Source organism: Suricata suricatta, chromosome 6, assembly GCF_006229205.1.
Source record: "Suricata suricatta isolate VVHF042 chromosome 6, meerkat_22Aug2017_6uvM2_HiC, whole genome shotgun sequence".
NCBI classification, from domain to species: domain Eukaryota; kingdom Metazoa; phylum Chordata; class Mammalia; order Carnivora; family Herpestidae; genus Suricata; species Suricata suricatta.
In genome coordinates this window covers 23,716,571-23,733,139 of record NC_043705.1, presented here as the reverse complement: position 1 = coordinate 23,733,139, position 16,569 = coordinate 23,716,571, and the positions used below count along the sequence as shown (strand labels likewise).

At 46.7% G+C, this 16,569-nt stretch overlaps 1 long non-coding RNA gene across 1 annotated transcript; it reads left to right on the top strand.

The window, feature by feature from the left end:
* Positions 1-1,890: 1,890 nt before the first annotated feature.
* LOC115294160 lies at positions 1,891-8,344 on the top strand. Its single transcript, XR_003909752.1, has 2 exons — positions 1,891-2,143; positions 8,138-8,344. It is a non-coding gene; the product is annotated as an uncharacterized LOC115294160 (long non-coding RNA).
* Positions 8,345-16,569: the final 8,225 nt, after the last annotated feature.

Below are 16,569 nucleotides of genomic sequence, written 5' to 3'. Positions count from 1 at the left end.
GCACAAAGCCAGCTCTAGAGTCCCTGTGGCGGCTTTCTCTCCATCCAGCTCATTGGAGATAGACTGCACATGGCCTTGGGAGCTGAGAGAAGTGGTGCAAAGTCCCCAACATCACTGCTGACGGAAGCATACCTTCTCTCTAGGGCAGGGCAGTGACCACAGTTGGGTGACAGACATTCATTTCTAACATGTTCACATTACTAGCCTTGGGGAAAACCACAAGTGATCTCTAGCAGCACCCAGGTTCCTTGTTTGTGCCTGTTTCCCCCCTCCCCCCCCACCTCTTCCCATGTACCATCCTCTCACAAAACTCAGAACTCCAGAGTAGGGTCAATAAAGGGGTCCTTGAGATCCACAAATGGTATGTAAAATTCTGGATGTTTGTCCATTTATTTATTTTTTTTATTTTCAAAGGGGTGTGTGACCTCAAAAAAGACTAAGAACCACTGGACCAGGACCTCTTTAAATAGAAAGCAGTGGTTTAATAAAGCTTATTTGCATTAATGAGTTATGCATCTTTAGCTAACTGCACTTCCAAAATAACAGCTTGGGAAGGAGAATACTTCAGTGAAAATATATTTCTTTTTCTTTTCCATAATATTTTATTGTCAAATTGTTTTCCATACTATTTCTTTTTTTTTTAATGTTTATTTTTGAGAGAGAGAGAGAGACAGACAGAATATGAGCGAGGGAGGGTCAGAGAAAAAGGGAGACACAGAATCCAAAGCAGGCTCCAGGCTCTGAGCTGTCAGCACAGAGCCTGACACAGGGCTTATACCCAAGAACTGTGAGATCATGACCTGAGCTGAAGTCAGCCACTTAGTCGACTGAGCCACCCAGGTGCCCCACTGAAAATGTATTTCTAATGGCAAACGTGAGGTATAGTTAAAATTTGAGTGGGGTAGGATGACAGTGAAGCAGGAGGACCTTCTTGCTTCCTTTAACAAACTTCCGCTGGTGCATACAACCACTTTTTCTGTCTAGATACTTTTCAGAGGCTACTGGAGTGAGGACAGGAGTTGGTGACTAGGATGTGTCAAAAGACACAGCGCTTCTCATATAAAGCACAACCCCTCAGATCTGAGAAACCCTTGAGGCCACTGAGGTCCCTAAGACCTTAACAAAGAAGAGAGGATTCTGACCATGACTCATGGGACCAGGAACCCTGTTTCTATCATCATCCCAGATCTCAAGTGGACAGAGTATGCCTGGAGCACACGTTCCCTCCTAAAAGGGCCATGTCCCCAGAGGCCCTATGTCTGCTGCATCCTGGGTCCCCACTCTCCTCTGCTGGTGACAAGACACAGCTGCCCTTACAAGGAACAATCTGAAGATCTGGCTCCTGCTCCTCTGGTCTCTCAATGAGCTTCCTGACCTCGCCAAGGCCCTGCCCCCACTGCAGTCAGGAGGAAGTGATTCTGTAAGGTCTCCCAGGGACTCCCAGGGCTGGCTCAGACATCAGACTGTTAAGTAAGTGGGATTTTTTTTAGTGTTTTCAGAAACCGTTGTTTAAATATATATATATAACCATCTAAACTGTTTACGTAACCCTTGGGAAGTCTCGACAGAAATGGCTCCCTCTCTGTAACTAGGGCCAGGACTTAAAAAAAATAAAGTAGAGGGGCTGTCAAAATTGGAGAGGCTGTCACGTTGCAGCTCTGTGCTTTTGTAACCCAGTTCAAAATTTTACTCTGCTTTGTGAAGTTTGTTTTCACGCACTTTCCCTCTTTTCTGGTTTTCTTTTCCTTCATTGCTGGCTGCTATGCCCTGAACACCTCTGACAGTTTCTGGGAACATCAGAACTGTTACCCTGGAGACCAGAATCTGCCCAGAACTCAGGTTTGTAGGGGTGTTTGGAATGACTATGCTGGAATTCATTTAAAAGCCTAGTAATACTCTATTCTCATAGATATTCCATGTCTGCCAGGCTCCACACAGCTCCCTTCTCCCTCCACACAGCTGCAGGGTCTGCTCTGTCTCTGGGTTGTCCTCTTGGAGGGGAGCATCAGACCACCTGGTCCAACTCTCAGGTTCAGTTCTCTGGATCTGTGCCAACAGAATCCCGATGGTCCCTAAGCCACAAATTCTGAATTTTGATTCAAGGCGGATGCAAAGTTCATGGGGAGACAATCACAGTGTGAAGGTAATGGTCTGGGCTTCTTTCTAGAATCACTCTCGTGCCTACATTACTCAGTGCCAATTATCCAATTAGAATTTGGCTTTGGTAGGAAAACATTCCCCCCCACCTTTTTTTTTTTAAGAAAGGCTATTCTTCTTTGGGTTAAAGCCTTAGTTTGGATCATAGACTTTATTGGTAAAAAAGAATTTGATGAGAACTATGTGTCCACCAAATGCTCAATGTGATACCACTTAGGAGACAGGGTGGGTCCAACAACCTCGGAAGATAAGCCTGTGAGCCCAGAGATAAGAACTTTGGGCTCACAACTGGCCTCCTCATACTACAAAGCTCTAGGAATTCCTAACCACTGCCAAATCAGCACCAACAGCCAAGGCCTCAGCCTGGAAACCTCCTTGCTGATACTTGCACTGAACATGGTAATAGAGAAGGCAGACGCACATGGCCTCCCTCTGATAAGAAAACCCTAGGGGTCTCCTGAGGACTCAATTTGAGAGGTACTGCTGGGGAGAAGTGGCAACAGCTTGGAGAAGCTAAGGGAAGAGTGGACGGTGCGGGCACCCCAGCCACAGCCTCCTTCAGCTGAGGGACAGTGGCCAAGGGACACCTAAAGTGGGTAGAGAGTCTGGGCCAACAGTTCTTCCTCTGTTCTCTCCACCCACCCTCACCCCTACCAAGCTCTGATGTCAGCCCAACTATGCCCACCTCAGAGATCCTCAGCCACTTCCCACTCCCAGAGGAGTTCTTTAATTTCTTCTTATACCCATAAGGAGAATGAGAGATGAAGAAATGCAAAATCCCAACTCCTAAAAATGTGTTGAAAAAGGGAAGCCCCCCAAAAGTTCCCATCTGTTGACCAGAGGCAATAAAATGATGACTTAAAAAAAATTTGGGGTCTTTCCAAATCATGGAGGAGTATGAACAGAGGAAGATGTGCTCTAGTTTTGAAACTCTGACTTGGTGCCAAGTTTAGGTGATACCCAATGACAGTAAATACCCTCTCCCCAAAACCCTCTGCTCACCTCGCCCTGCCCATATGAGGCCCAGACAATTCAACATTTACTGACCACTGACTGTGTGCTTCCAACCCTTCCAGGTGGTGGAGTTCCACAGCCTCGAGGTGCTTGGAGGGGCTGGTGAACACTCCAGTCAATATGTGCTGTGTACTTACACTGTGGCAGGTTTTGAGGTTTGAGGGGACAAAATTTTGAGAAAAGTGTGGCTAAGAATACTCCAGCTTGGGAAGCAGTAATCTACAAATAGCAGCACAGAGGCAAGGGACAATTGACTCTGCATGGTGTGATCAGAGAAGGTGACCCAGAGGGGTGACACTTAAGCTGGGCTTTGAAATCACAATTTGAGAGGTACTGCTGGGGAGAAGTGGCATTCCAGGCAGGCAGAACTGGGTGAACAAAGGTCAAGGCTGGGGCGGGGAGTGAGCATTTAGGGACAGCTGGTATTGTGGGATCTGGCAGTAGTCAGGCCAGTGGTGCCAGAGCATGGGGTTTGGGAGCAGGAAAGAAATGGCAGGCTGCAGTTCCTGGCCAGTGTGGACAAGTGCCTTTCAGAAAGGCTGCGGCACAGAGTGAAGGCTCGCAACTTCAGGATCTGCCGAACGGTTCAGGTCAAGGTAGCATTTTCTTTTGGGAACCTCCCAGCCAGTGACAGATTAAGGCAGGGGTGCTAGGGCCTGTCTATTTCTATCCAGAGTGTGACTCCCCTCACAGGCAATCATCTCTGTGCTGGAGCCACCCCCTGGGCTGGGAGAGACCGTCTCCCTGCTGCACCATGGTTGGAAGATCTTCCCATCCACTTCTTCCTCGGGACAGAGACCTCTACCACAGTCAGCCTGCCTCCTCCTGCCCCCTTCCTTTTCTCTTTCACAGCTGTTACCCCTGTAAGTCTCCTGCACTCCACATGCCATCTGGGTGTGTGCTTCCCAGAGGACCCAAACAGAGTGGGGAGGTCCCTGCATGGATGATCAGGGTCTGGGTTCTATCTTATTGGCAGCAAGGAGCCAACCTCTCAACAGGGGGAGGTGCGATCAGATCTGAATTTTGCGAAGGTAATCCAGCAGCAGAGTGAGGAACGAACAGTGGGGAGGACTGGAGTGGTGAAGGACCATTTAAAAGGACACAGTATTTATTGGTAAGAGGTTTTGGCAGCATGCGTAATTTACTATGCAGGTACCCCTTTACTCAACAATCTCAATTTTAGAAGTCCTGTAGGAACACTCGCACAAATGCATAAAAATGTAAGGACAAGGATGCTATAGTAGCCTTATATATCATCACATGACAGTGGAAAACTCCATATTCATCTGCAGGAGGGAAGATGAAAAAATGGTGCATCCATGCAGTGAGATAGTACCATGCAGCCTTTGAAACATAGGCAGTAGGTCTCTTTGTACCATTTCAGAAAGACGTACACAGTATATCACTATTTTAAAAAGCCAGTTGCTGAACAAGTGTATACCATGATCTAATTTTCATGAACAAAACTGTGCCTATGTGTATCTTTTATGTTTGTTCGCATAGATATGTCTCGAAGGAGCTACTTCAACTGTTGATAGAGGTTACTTCTTGAGGTGGTAGGGATTTCATTTTTTACTATGTATTTTTTTTTAAATCGAGGTAGAGCTGACAAACAATATTACATTAGTTTCAAGTGTATAACCTAGTCATTCAAATACTGTATGTTATGCTATGCTCACCACAAGTGTAGCTACTGTCTGTCATCATACAAGGCTATAGTTTGTGTTTTTATAAAATACTAGTCATAGAGAGTTTCTGGCTTTTATTTTTATTCTGTTTGGGGTTTTTCTGTATTTTCTAATTTTTTAGATGATGAACATGTTTCATTTCTCTTATCAGAAAACACAATTTTAATTAATAAACTCCATGACTACTTAGAAAAAGATATAAAAATTCTTCATATTACTTTTCCAGAGAAAAAGTAATTTAAAAAAAATGGAACAGTTAGGAAATCTGTCAAGGGCCTGGTCTGGGTAAACAGGAATCTGAGGTGAGCTGGAACAGCACTGAACACAGGGCGGTGAATTCGGGAGTCCCAGAAGCCCAGAGTGCAGTCCTGGGTAGCAGGGAGAGAAATCACAGGAGAGGAGGGAGTGGAGGGAGCGGGGGAAGGCGCAGGGGGGAGTGTGTGTGCAGCGTGTGCTGGCCCTCAGCAGGCTCAGGCCAGGACAGGTGGTGTTGTGGGGGGGGCGGGTGACACTGCCTCCCACTCACAGCTCAGGACATTAGTTGGGGCTAGAAACTCCTGACCCACAGGCCACAGGAGATTCAAAACTCACCAACAGCACTCACCAGCGGATGAAAATGCTAAATATAAACAGTGAATCACTAGGGAAAAAAATCCTAGAAAGATACTGATGGATATTTATCTCATCTGAATGGGGGACTTCAAATACAAAAGCAAACAGCATTTTAAAACTTTAAAATTTGAACACTAAAAAAACAATACCACCTCTATTTTAAAAACAAAACTCATAAACAAAATCAAAAGGCAAGCAAAAATGGGGAGAATAATCATATTTACAGAGAAAATATCCTTCCTATAGATGAGTAATGAAAAACATGCTCCAGAGTAATAATAATAAAAAAAAAAACAGAGCATTTTGTATTAGTTAGAATTTGGTCCACTTACATATAACAGAAAACAACACTGGCTTAAACAAGATGGAGGTGATTTCTTTCTCATATTTAAAAAAAAAAAAAAAAGCCCAGAAGTGTCAGTTCAGTGCTGGCATGGTGGCTCCAGGAGTCACTAAGAATCTACACTTTTTCTAGCTCATTCTGCCCCATCCCTAGGGCACAGCTCTCAGGGTCCATAGTGGTTGCCTGAACTCTAGTTATTGTGCCCTCATTTAAGAAAGTACGCTGGGGAGACCTGGGTGGCCCAGCTGGTTAAGTGTCTGACTTCAGCTCAGGTCATGATTTTGTGGGGTATGGGTTCAACCCCCATATCAGGTTCTGTGCTGAAAGGTTGGAGCCTGGAGCCTGATTTGGATTTTGAGTCTCCCTCTCTCTCTGGCCCACCCCAGCTTGTGCTCTGTTTCTTTCTCTAGAAAAAGAAAATGATGAAACAAACAAAAAAATAAAGTAGGCTGGAGAAAGGAGAATGAGGAGAAGGGCACATGCCTCTCCTTTTCAGGCAACTTTCTGGAAGTACCACATGATACTTGCACTTACATCTCATTAGCCAGAACTCAGTAACATGGCCATATCCAGCTGCAAGGAAGTCTGGGAAACATAATCTTTTGGCTGGCCAGCCAAGGGCCCAGCTAACACCTGGGTTTATTAGGAAGAAGGGGACAATGGATACTGGAAAGCAACTAGCAAGTTCTAGCATACATGTGAACAGAATTAGCAAAATAAATACAAATGTAAAAGATTTTTAAAGGGTCAACCTTCCTAATAATCAAATAAAATATAAAGCAGCCCTCTTATGGTTTCCTCCAGCTGGGATCTTGAAGGGCTGGCCAGACAGGCGGGAGTTGACGTCCCAATAACAACCTCCATATAGCTGCCCACAGAGAGAGTTCCAGGGTAAAGGCCCTTCCACTGCCCAATGGCTCCCGGACCTTTTCTCCCCTAGGGTCTTCCTCCAACCACCTCCAAGTGATGTCAGATTCTGTAAATGCTAGGAAATGGGCAAAATTCTTGACCCAGGGATTCTCTAACTAAACTATGGCTACAGTTAAATTTTAGGTGTTTTTGAAAGTTCCTTAAAAACTAATATCCTCATGCAAACTGAATCACCAGTTTCAGAACTAAAAAGAACCTCTGCCCTGTGCTTGGGGTGTTACAAACTAGCATGAAAACTGACCACTAAAATAAAAACCAATGTCAGGGAGAATTAGGCAACCCCAAGTTAAGTCGTTTTGCAAATTCAGAAACTCTACTTCAGCTCCAAAGGATTGTAATGTCAATGTTGCCATCCCTCAGAACACACAGAAGACAGGGCAAGTGTGGAGTTGGAAGGCTTGTGAAGTTCTGAGGCTTATTTTTAATAATTACTACGCCTTTCTCCATTGCAGACTGTCTCCAGGCCCTTCTCATTATTTACTAGAAACCCTGCCTTTAGTGCCCACTTCTAATTTTTGCTCTCTTTAAATGCTTGTGGATTGGGAAACAAAATAAAAATACAAACAGATATTTAGTGGAGTCTGGAGAAATGGTCAGTCTTCTGTGCATGGGAAGCAATGTGATGTGAGGACTAAACATGCACATCCTTGGTCACAAGTATCAGGAATACTTACTTGGATTTGAGGCTTAGTTCTACCCTTTACCTGTATGCCCTTGGACAAGTTACTAAACTTCCCTGAGCCTCCCGTTCCTTGTCTTACAATGGGGTGAATACAGGGCTTATCTCATAGAGTTTATCATACTGTCAGGGTCCTTCAGGACACCGATGGCATTCTCAAACCGGAAAGGTGTAAGGAAACCAGTGAGGAATAGAGGAGTACTTTAGGGTTAGCAACAGTGGGGAGCTGTTACCACCTCCAGCCTGAAGGAAGGGAAGAGGGCAAGGGGCCCAGAGAAGGCGCCTGTCAGAATGGGTGTCTGGTAGGAGCTATGGGTGCCTGCGGAAGATGCAGTTTGGTTGTAATGACCTGAAGTGGACCCAGGGGAATAAATTCTTTACCTAATTTTCCTGTGTCTACTGATTTCCTGCCAGTACTCCTCATTGGCCAAAGTCCGACACCAGAGACAAAGTACGTGATGATGCGCTGTATACAGGTCAGCCTCCTGGGGCACAGAAGAGGTGGAGAGGGTGGGGAGCAGATCTGACGGGGCACATGGAAGACCATTCGGGAAGGTTAAACAAAAACAGAAATGTGATGAGCTTAGCATAGTGCTTGAGCATAGTTAAGTCCACAAATCCTCAATAAATAGTGATTAATTTTAGACTTTGGTCTCTCTCCCTCTCACTCTTTCTGGCTACCTTTTTTACTTACTGCTTCCTGGTTTTCAACAGGTTGAGATGAGTTCCAAGTAATCAAGTGTGGTTATCTATACTGGAGAGTTTGAAGAGAGCAATGAGTGTGTAAAAAAGATTACCAGGGACTCTGGGGCCTGGAAATGAGAGAGGAAACAAAAGAAGGGGAGAAGTGAAGAGGAAAGGAGGGAAGAAAGCTGTATGTTCCCTATCAGGCTGGAATAAACAAAGCATTATTTGACTTTATGATCGCACTATGCATTTATTGGGATGTGATAATAGTCTTGGCAATTTTACAGCCTACTGAGACTTGCCAGAGACCCTAGTGAGACTTGCAAAGGCCTTCCTGCTCTAAACACAAACTTTTGTTCCTACTTCTAGATTAACAGTTTTTATCTCAGGGCTTCCTTCCCTCCAAAAAACCAGGCAGGCAAATGTTCTGTGGATCGATCAGGTGACTCTTCTATTCTGATTTGAGAATCGGCTGCTCCGGCTGCTCCAAGGGAGCTGATCCTCCCACTGGTCCTCCCACCGGAAGGTTCCCAGCGGGAATGGAGGTCCGGGACTGGTCTGAGCTCATGAACTTCAGCAATCCTTTCCTCAAGCCTTTGCTTGGCAGTCACTTGGCCCTCTAGAAACCTCTCTTAACCCCAGATCTGGCTACCCTTGGCTCCAAGCCTTCGCACAGGTCACTCTCTCTGCCTGGAACACACATGCTCTCTTCTTTGCCTGGCTAACCTCATCCCCCCAGGATACCTCAGGCATCATCGCTCTTGTCCAGGGAGCCTCACAGTGTCTCCTCCCCTCAAGGCCCGCAGGGATTGGGAAGCCCCTCTGTGGTTCTCTCCTCCATAGCACTTCCCACATGACCATGGTTTCCTGGCCTCTCACAACAGACTCAACACACTTGAGAAGGGACGCTGACTTGTCCATCTTACTTTGACCACGTCCAGTAGAGTGTCTGGTACACAGAGGACACTCAGCAAAGGTTTCCTGAATGAATGTTTAGGGCATGATTCAGAAAACACGAAATGTTACAAATCCCAAAGCATCAACTAAGCTGTGTGTTCTAGAACATCCTTCCTCTCCTACTGGCACCCTGGCTCTCCTGCCCCAACAGTTATCAGGACAGGTGACCTTGTGACTATTCACCTCCTCCATCCTCCCTCTTCTTTCTCAGCTATTCTCTTGAACGCCACTTCCTCAGAGGCCATACCTGACCACCCAGTGCAACATAGCCACTTGATCACTTGGTTACATGTTAGTGTACTTTAATTTGCTACACATCAACTTAATGCTACTGTTAACATTTTATTTATGTGTTTAATTACTTCCTATCCACACCACTGGCCTGTAAGCAAGCTTCATTTGAGCAGGGATTGGGTTTAAGCCCAGCATCTAGCACAGTGAGTGTCACACAGCAAAGGGTTCATTAAATATTTAAGTGAACGCATGCTACTGTTACTGTGTTCTGATCTAATTCAATGTATGTTTTCTATCTTTGTTTTTGGATTAGATACTCCAGAGAAACTTAGAAGCTCCTTTATGGTGCTGGAAGTGGGGAGGGGGAACTCAAGTCCTGTCCTAGGTCAAGGGTAGGCTGCCTGCCTACAGCTTCCATGTGGCCAGATGCGGAGGAATCTCAGCCCAGTGTCTGCAGGTCTCAGATGCTGGAAATGCTCCTCTGGCTTTCTGTGAGAGCAGCTCCAGCTGCCCACTGCCCAGACGTACAGAGGAAATGTGTCCAAGGCTCCTAGCTGGCCTGGCAGCTGGGTAGCAGGAAGTGGGCACAGTGGCCACAACACTGTGGATAGACGTCTTCCTTTCCCTATATCGCCACCCTGAGAGTGCATGTCACTGCGTGGCTAGGTGCAGACACGCCTTGCTTCATGGTGGCCAGGCAGTGTGGCTCTCTGGCTCTACCGTTGAGCAGGGTTAGCCTTGAGACGCTGGAGCCCTGGGTCTGCCCCTCCCATTTCTGCAGAAACTGCTCCGCCACCTCAGTGATGGGCCAGGCTTGGAGTCTCTCACCTGCCCCTGGACCTTCCTTGAAGCCCTCTGGTTTACTGGAAACCATAAACTGTTAGAGACAGCCTTTATCACACCCAGAACAGTGCACTCTTAATATTTAACGCCAGAGGCTGAAACAACCAGGGACGCTGGCCTCCTGGTTACTCCCAGTGACTGATATATTTGCACCTGGTAATTGAGGTCAGATTTGCTTCTCTTAAGTCACATGATTTGCCTCAAAGCAGGAAGGTGTCAGGGGCCACTTGTTGCAAAGAGCCCAGGAGGTGATTATAGAAGTTGCAAAGGCTGTGCTGCTCAGGGAGCCAGACCTGGGAGCAGGGAGCTGAGCTGGCAGCTGGTAAATGACCCACGTGGAACCCAGACCCCAACATTTCACTGAGAGCAAGCTTAGGATACCTCCTTCCTCCACCACACTTGCTGAATGGAGCCACTTCAAATCCTTTCTGGAACTGGGTGGGGCATTAATTAATTAACTAAAAAACTAATTAGGCATGTTGAATAGGACTCTGGTCACTTAAGGGTCTCCAAGTCACGGTATACGCCCCACCCCATCCAGACACCTAATCTTGCTTCAGGCTTTGCTTGACCTCAGGTATTTATCTCCTGGTTGTCATGGAAGCTGCTCAAATAAACAGAAACACAGCCACCCAAGCCCCTCTGCCAGCCTCGGATCCTTCTGAGATCAGTGGAGCTCCCTGGTGGCCACTGGTGGCCCTGCCTGCTGGGCTGGAGCAATGCTACACTAACTCAAGACCGAGGTCTCTTTCACATGGTCTCCTGAGGCACACAGTGGGTGCTCACTAAGTGCTCATTGCATGAAGTCACCCCTGGGAGGTATGTTAGTTCTCAGGCCTCAAGGTCCCTAAAAAACCGCTCAGTGGCTGCTGTGGTTAGAGCTGATCCACTCTAACCGTCACCCCAGTCACCCCAGGGACTGCGAGTCACCCCAGGCGACTCAGCTGGAGGGAAGGCGGGAACGTCTGGCTACACCAACACTGGATGCCACATACCACAGACACAGTGGCAGAAGGGCCCCCATCCACATGCTGGTGGAACATCACGCTCGCTGTCTGTGTCCACCCAGGGACTGAGCACACTCTCAAAGTGAGTCCCTAACTATTCCTGAGGATGGATGGATGGCCTGAAAGGGACACTGCAAGGAGACTGAAGAAGAAGCCACTGTCCCTACGGACCCTAAAAGGGCTACCAGAAGTGGATCTGTAGTGTCCTCAGAAAAGCTTCTCAGGTTGGGCAGATGTTCCCCTCTGTGGCACACAGCTTAGTTCAGAAAGGGGGCTGGGGGATAGACCAGACTACCTGATCTCTGGAGACCACCAAAGTCAACCACTGCCCTGTTTAGGGAGGCAGGGCAGGGGCTGAGAGCAAGGTCTGGAGATGGGCCTGGGAAGCTGGGGTCTGGTGCATGAAAGCAGTGTAGCCTTGGGCATCATTCAACCTGTCTCTTCATTTGGTTGTTACATGAATTAAAGAAGATAATGCAAATAAAACTTTATTAGAGTAAACACTCAATACATTTTCGCTATATAGTTACTTTCCAGAAAAGAAACTGTGAAAGATGACATGGCATGACACATCAGCAGGAACCAAATGATCCGGATAACAGAAATGACTGCACACAACAATACAGCAAAGAGAGGTTTATGCTCTTTGGCTCATTTTAGGCTCCTGAGTCATGGCAGATGTGCAGACTCTGTGAGGCTGAGCCACACGTGAAAGCTGTTTCCACCCACACACTAGTGGAGCCCAGTCATGTGCTTAATAACAATGACAAGAATGATAAAAATAGTCACAACAGGCCATGCACATGTATGCTGGCATATATTATGTATTTCATACTGCATATGTGTGAGGTAGGTATTCTCATTTCCATTTTATAGATGTAGAAACTGAGATTTGAAGAGGCTACATAACTTTTCAAGCATGCCCGACCCCCGCCTCCCACCCTCCACACAGAGAAGCAGAGCTGGGCTTCAAATCCAGGCCTGACTGTGCACTTCTCCACTGTGCTATCCCACCTGAAGCAAAATTCTAAGTGCTATCCGCTTCCGGGGAAAACCCAAGTGGGCAGTCCGTAACTCTCCTTTACCAGCAGGGCCCCACCACTGTGTATCTAAGACCAATGGGAACAGTGCTCTGGTGACAGGGTGACCAGGGCAGCTGCAAAGGGCATCTGCTGCCCCTGCCCCAATTGCAAAAGTCAGGTTTCTTTTTCCAAAGGGTTTTAAGGAGACTCCTCCCATACCCAGTTCCCAGGGTTAAGCCTAAGACTCCAACAGCAGGAAGGGCCCAGCTCTGCTTAAGGATGGAGAATTCTAGAGCACCCAACTGCCATCTGCATGCATGTCCCAGCGCCCACCCCAGGCCAGGCTTGGTCTCTGTGAAGCCCCAAGGGGTCCGCAGGATCTAGTCAGCACCAGGCAAGGGTGGAGCAGAGAAGCACTGAAATCTCATCGCCCCGAAGACTACTATACTTCTCAGAAAACAAAGAAGGAGGCTCCCAGTCCTGTTTTCTCACAGGTGCCCCTTCCTGAGGGGCTCTTAACGCCCAGGACTGAGAGTTCTGTGTGCTGAGGAAACCTTGACCTCCAATCCCCGATAAAAAAAAAAAAGCCAGAACTGCCTACCAGAGGATTAGCCTCAGACAGAACTGTCCATGAGTTATTAACACTTTCTCTTGGAGACCAAAATGAATCCCAGCGCCAGGGCACTGGCCTGGGACCCTATCAGCCCTGGCTCCTACTTCCAGCTTTGCCTCTCTCTACATGACCTTAAGCAAGTCACTTAACCTTCCAAGTCTAAGGGTTTCCCTCCAGTTAAATGGGAATACTTATAGACAGTCATCACTGTAACCGCCTTTCCCTGAGGTTTTGCTCTGAGCCAGGCCCTGTGCCAGGAGCATTGTCACCTCTATCCCCAGAGTGCTCTCTGAGGTAGGCACTGTTTTCATTCCCATTTTCAGACAAGGGAACTGAGGAAGAACAGGGAAGTTAGGAGATATGCCCAGGGTCCACGGTTAGTAAAGGTGAACCTGGGTCTCAGTATCAAGACTGTACGTCCACTGTGACATACAGAATTACTTCATAAAGATCAAGGACAGAAGTAAAAGTGTTTTGAAAGCAAAAAAAAGGAGGGGTGGGCTGCATAATAGAAATACAGATCGCAACCCAACCCCCGGACATGATTTAAGGGATATGCCTAATCCATTAAAGAATATTCTGTGGGATCTGTCTACAGAATCAGAGACCACCAAGATGAGAAAGACCCTCAATAACTTGTTTTTTTCCTTTCTCCCTCCCTCTGGACAAGGATGCTCTGCCTAGTCAAATTCCACAGGTGAGACCAGAAGGGTCAAGCAAGGGCAACCCAGGGACCTGGGTTGTTTTGTGTGTTGCCTCAAGCTCGCTCAGGACATCTTAGGTGCTTACTTATTTGCTGGGTACTCTGTGAAGGAGTGAGCAAAGGAATGAATGGAAAACTACGGTACAGACCGAGGCCTCATATCCTTCTGCCTGCGCTAGAGGATCAGGGGGGTGACAAGAGTCAACTTGTGCTGTGGCAGCAGCTGTGCTGATGCCTGCCTGGATCACGATCAGCCCTGTGGCTCCCACTTGGGAGGAAAGTCTTGCCCAGGGACCTGTAGCTCCGAAACTCCCCAGGGCAGTGTCTGCAGCTCTTGGATCGTGCCTGGACTGCCGCAGTGCGGACCACAGAGGCCTGGCAGGGTGCCTGCCGCTGCTTTCCCAGGGCTTCCGAAAGGCTGGGAAGCGACTTACCCAAAGTCCCCCTTCACCCCCTTATCGGTTCAGCCCAGGGAGTGACACTGACAAACAAATGCAGTCACGTATAGACTCACAGTGTCACACAAGGGTGGAGGTGGCCAAAGCCTTGGTGATCTGAGGATTCGGGCCAGGGCACACATGTATGTATATGCCCTGGTCTCTGGGAGATCCAACCTCGACCAGCCACGTGACCCTGGAGAATTATTTGAAAAGAAAATATTTGAGAAGCACTGGTTTCCTCAGGTGTAAAATGGAAATAAAAGTCTCTCCTTTAAACAGTAAGCCCCGGGGCACCTGGGTTGCTGACTTCGGCTCAGGTCATGATCTCACTGTTTTTGTGTTCGAGCTCTGCATCAGGCTCTGTGCTGACAGCTAACTCAGAGCCTGGAGCCTGTCTGCAGATTCTGTGTGTCCCTCTCTCTCTCTGACCCTCCCCTGCTCACGCTGTCTCTATCTCTCAAAAATTAATAAAAAAACAAAAAAACAAAAACCAGTAAGCCTGTGTTCCTATTCAAAAGTCTTTACTTCCAATTTTTTTTTAAGATTTTATTTTTTAAGTAATCTCCACACCCAACATGGGGCTCAAACTCACAACCCCAAGATCAAGAGTTGCATGCTCTTGATCTGAGCCAAGCAGGCACCTCTTTACTTTCTATTCTTTATGGTTATTAAAGTCAAATTGCTTGGCTTGATAGTCAAGTCCTACCACCACTCAAATCTTGTCCACTACCCTCCTCATCACCATGCCTGTGGACTCCTCTTCCCTGTCATGTCTGCCTGCAACTACTACCCACCTTCTTTCTCCCATATGAGTTTACTAAAGCCTCAGGGGCAGGCCTCACAAAGCCTGCCTTCACTTGGGCTTCTCTGGGCATTCACAGCTGGGCACTCGGAGGTGTCAGTATCGCCTGTAAAAGGCAGGAACAAAGCTTTGACTCTCAAACCAGACGGTGGGATCCTGGAGGGCAACGGTCTCTTCTCTTATGATGTCTCTCCTGTCATGCATAGAATGAGACATAAAAATTCCGGCTCACTCACCTGAAGTCAGAATTCAGTTAAAACACCCCCGAAGGAAGGAAAATAGAGATAAAGAGATAAATTGGAGGCAAACTCAAATCACCCTTATTTCTGCAGGCGTGGTTGGTGTGAAAAGAAAAAAACAATGTTCTCTAACTTCAACCCACACATGAGAAGTAAAGGAACTCCCTAAAAACAATGCATAGAATAAATCACAAGGACTAGGCTCACTTAAAGATTTCAGGAAGGAAAACACAGTTAAACTGAAAACTGTTAAGTGCTGTTTAAAAAAAAAAAAAAGCCCAGAAATGTTTTTAGTACTTCATCTATCAAAGTCCCTTAGGGGCTTGATCCGTGCTTTAATACATTCTTCCTAACACACCTGCTTTTACTAAAAACCAACAGCCCAACACCAGAACTTTGTGAGTCAGAAGCAGAGTGAAACTGGACACAGAGGTACTCAGCTGTGAAGTGCGTCACCCAGATAACAAGCACTAGCCACACTAAGTATTACCAGTCAGTGCTCTGCGGCCCTGAGGGTGGGCCGGGGAAGCTGGGCAGAGGGCAGATGGGTGTCACACATCACCCCAGATTCTCCTCCTGCCTCATTCCCCTCTCTGGTCTCTGCCTCCACATCAACCACGCAGCAGCCAAACATACCCAGAAAAAATCCTCGTACCATCCTCCACCCAGACTCATTCCACATCATTTCAAGTGAGACCTCAGGACCAATATATGTTTCCTTTCTATTTTTTTTTAAAGTTTATTTATTTATTTATTTTGAGAAAGGGGGGAGTAGAGAGAGAGAGAATGTCAAGGAGGTTTTGCGATGTCAGCACAGAACTTGTGGGGCTTGAACCTGTGAGCCATGAGATCATGAAATAAGATGAAATCAAGAGTTGATGCTTAAGCAACTGAGCCACCCAGGCGCCCCAGCCTATTGTTATTTAAACAAGAATAGCAAAACACAGAACTTAGAAAACTCAAGTGATACGGAGAATTAGATCTAGATACCTTTTGGTTTTAACCTTGTGTTACATAATTTATCTCTCTGAATGGAAATCTACAGCTACACACAAAAAAACTGTCCCTTTAAGTTTTGAACAACATTGACATCGTTCTATTCTTCTCTTAAGTCTTTAAAAACTGGAGTTGCTCATTACAGCTTATGGAGTCATAAAACACAATCATGGACCACACAAAAACCCGCACTCCAAGACATTCACAGTGTTATTCACAATAGCCAAAACTGAAATTAACCCAAATGTCCGTCAAATGATGAATGAATATTCAAAGGCGGTATATCCATACAATGGAATATTACTTGGCAATGAAAAGGAATGGAGTGCTGACACATGCTGTGGCCTGGAGGTACCACGAGAACACTGTGCGAAGTGGAAGAAGCCAGATGCAGAAGACCACAGGTGGTGTGGCTCTATCTCCAGTATAGGACATCTAGAGATAGAAAGTAGATGAGTGGCTGCCAGCAGCTGGGGGAAATCGGGAGAGTAGAGGTGGGTGACAATTTAGGGGTACAGAGTTTCTTTTGGGGTAATGAAAATGTTCTAAAATTGACTCTAGTGATGGATGTATGACTGAATATATTAAAAGCCATTCAATCAT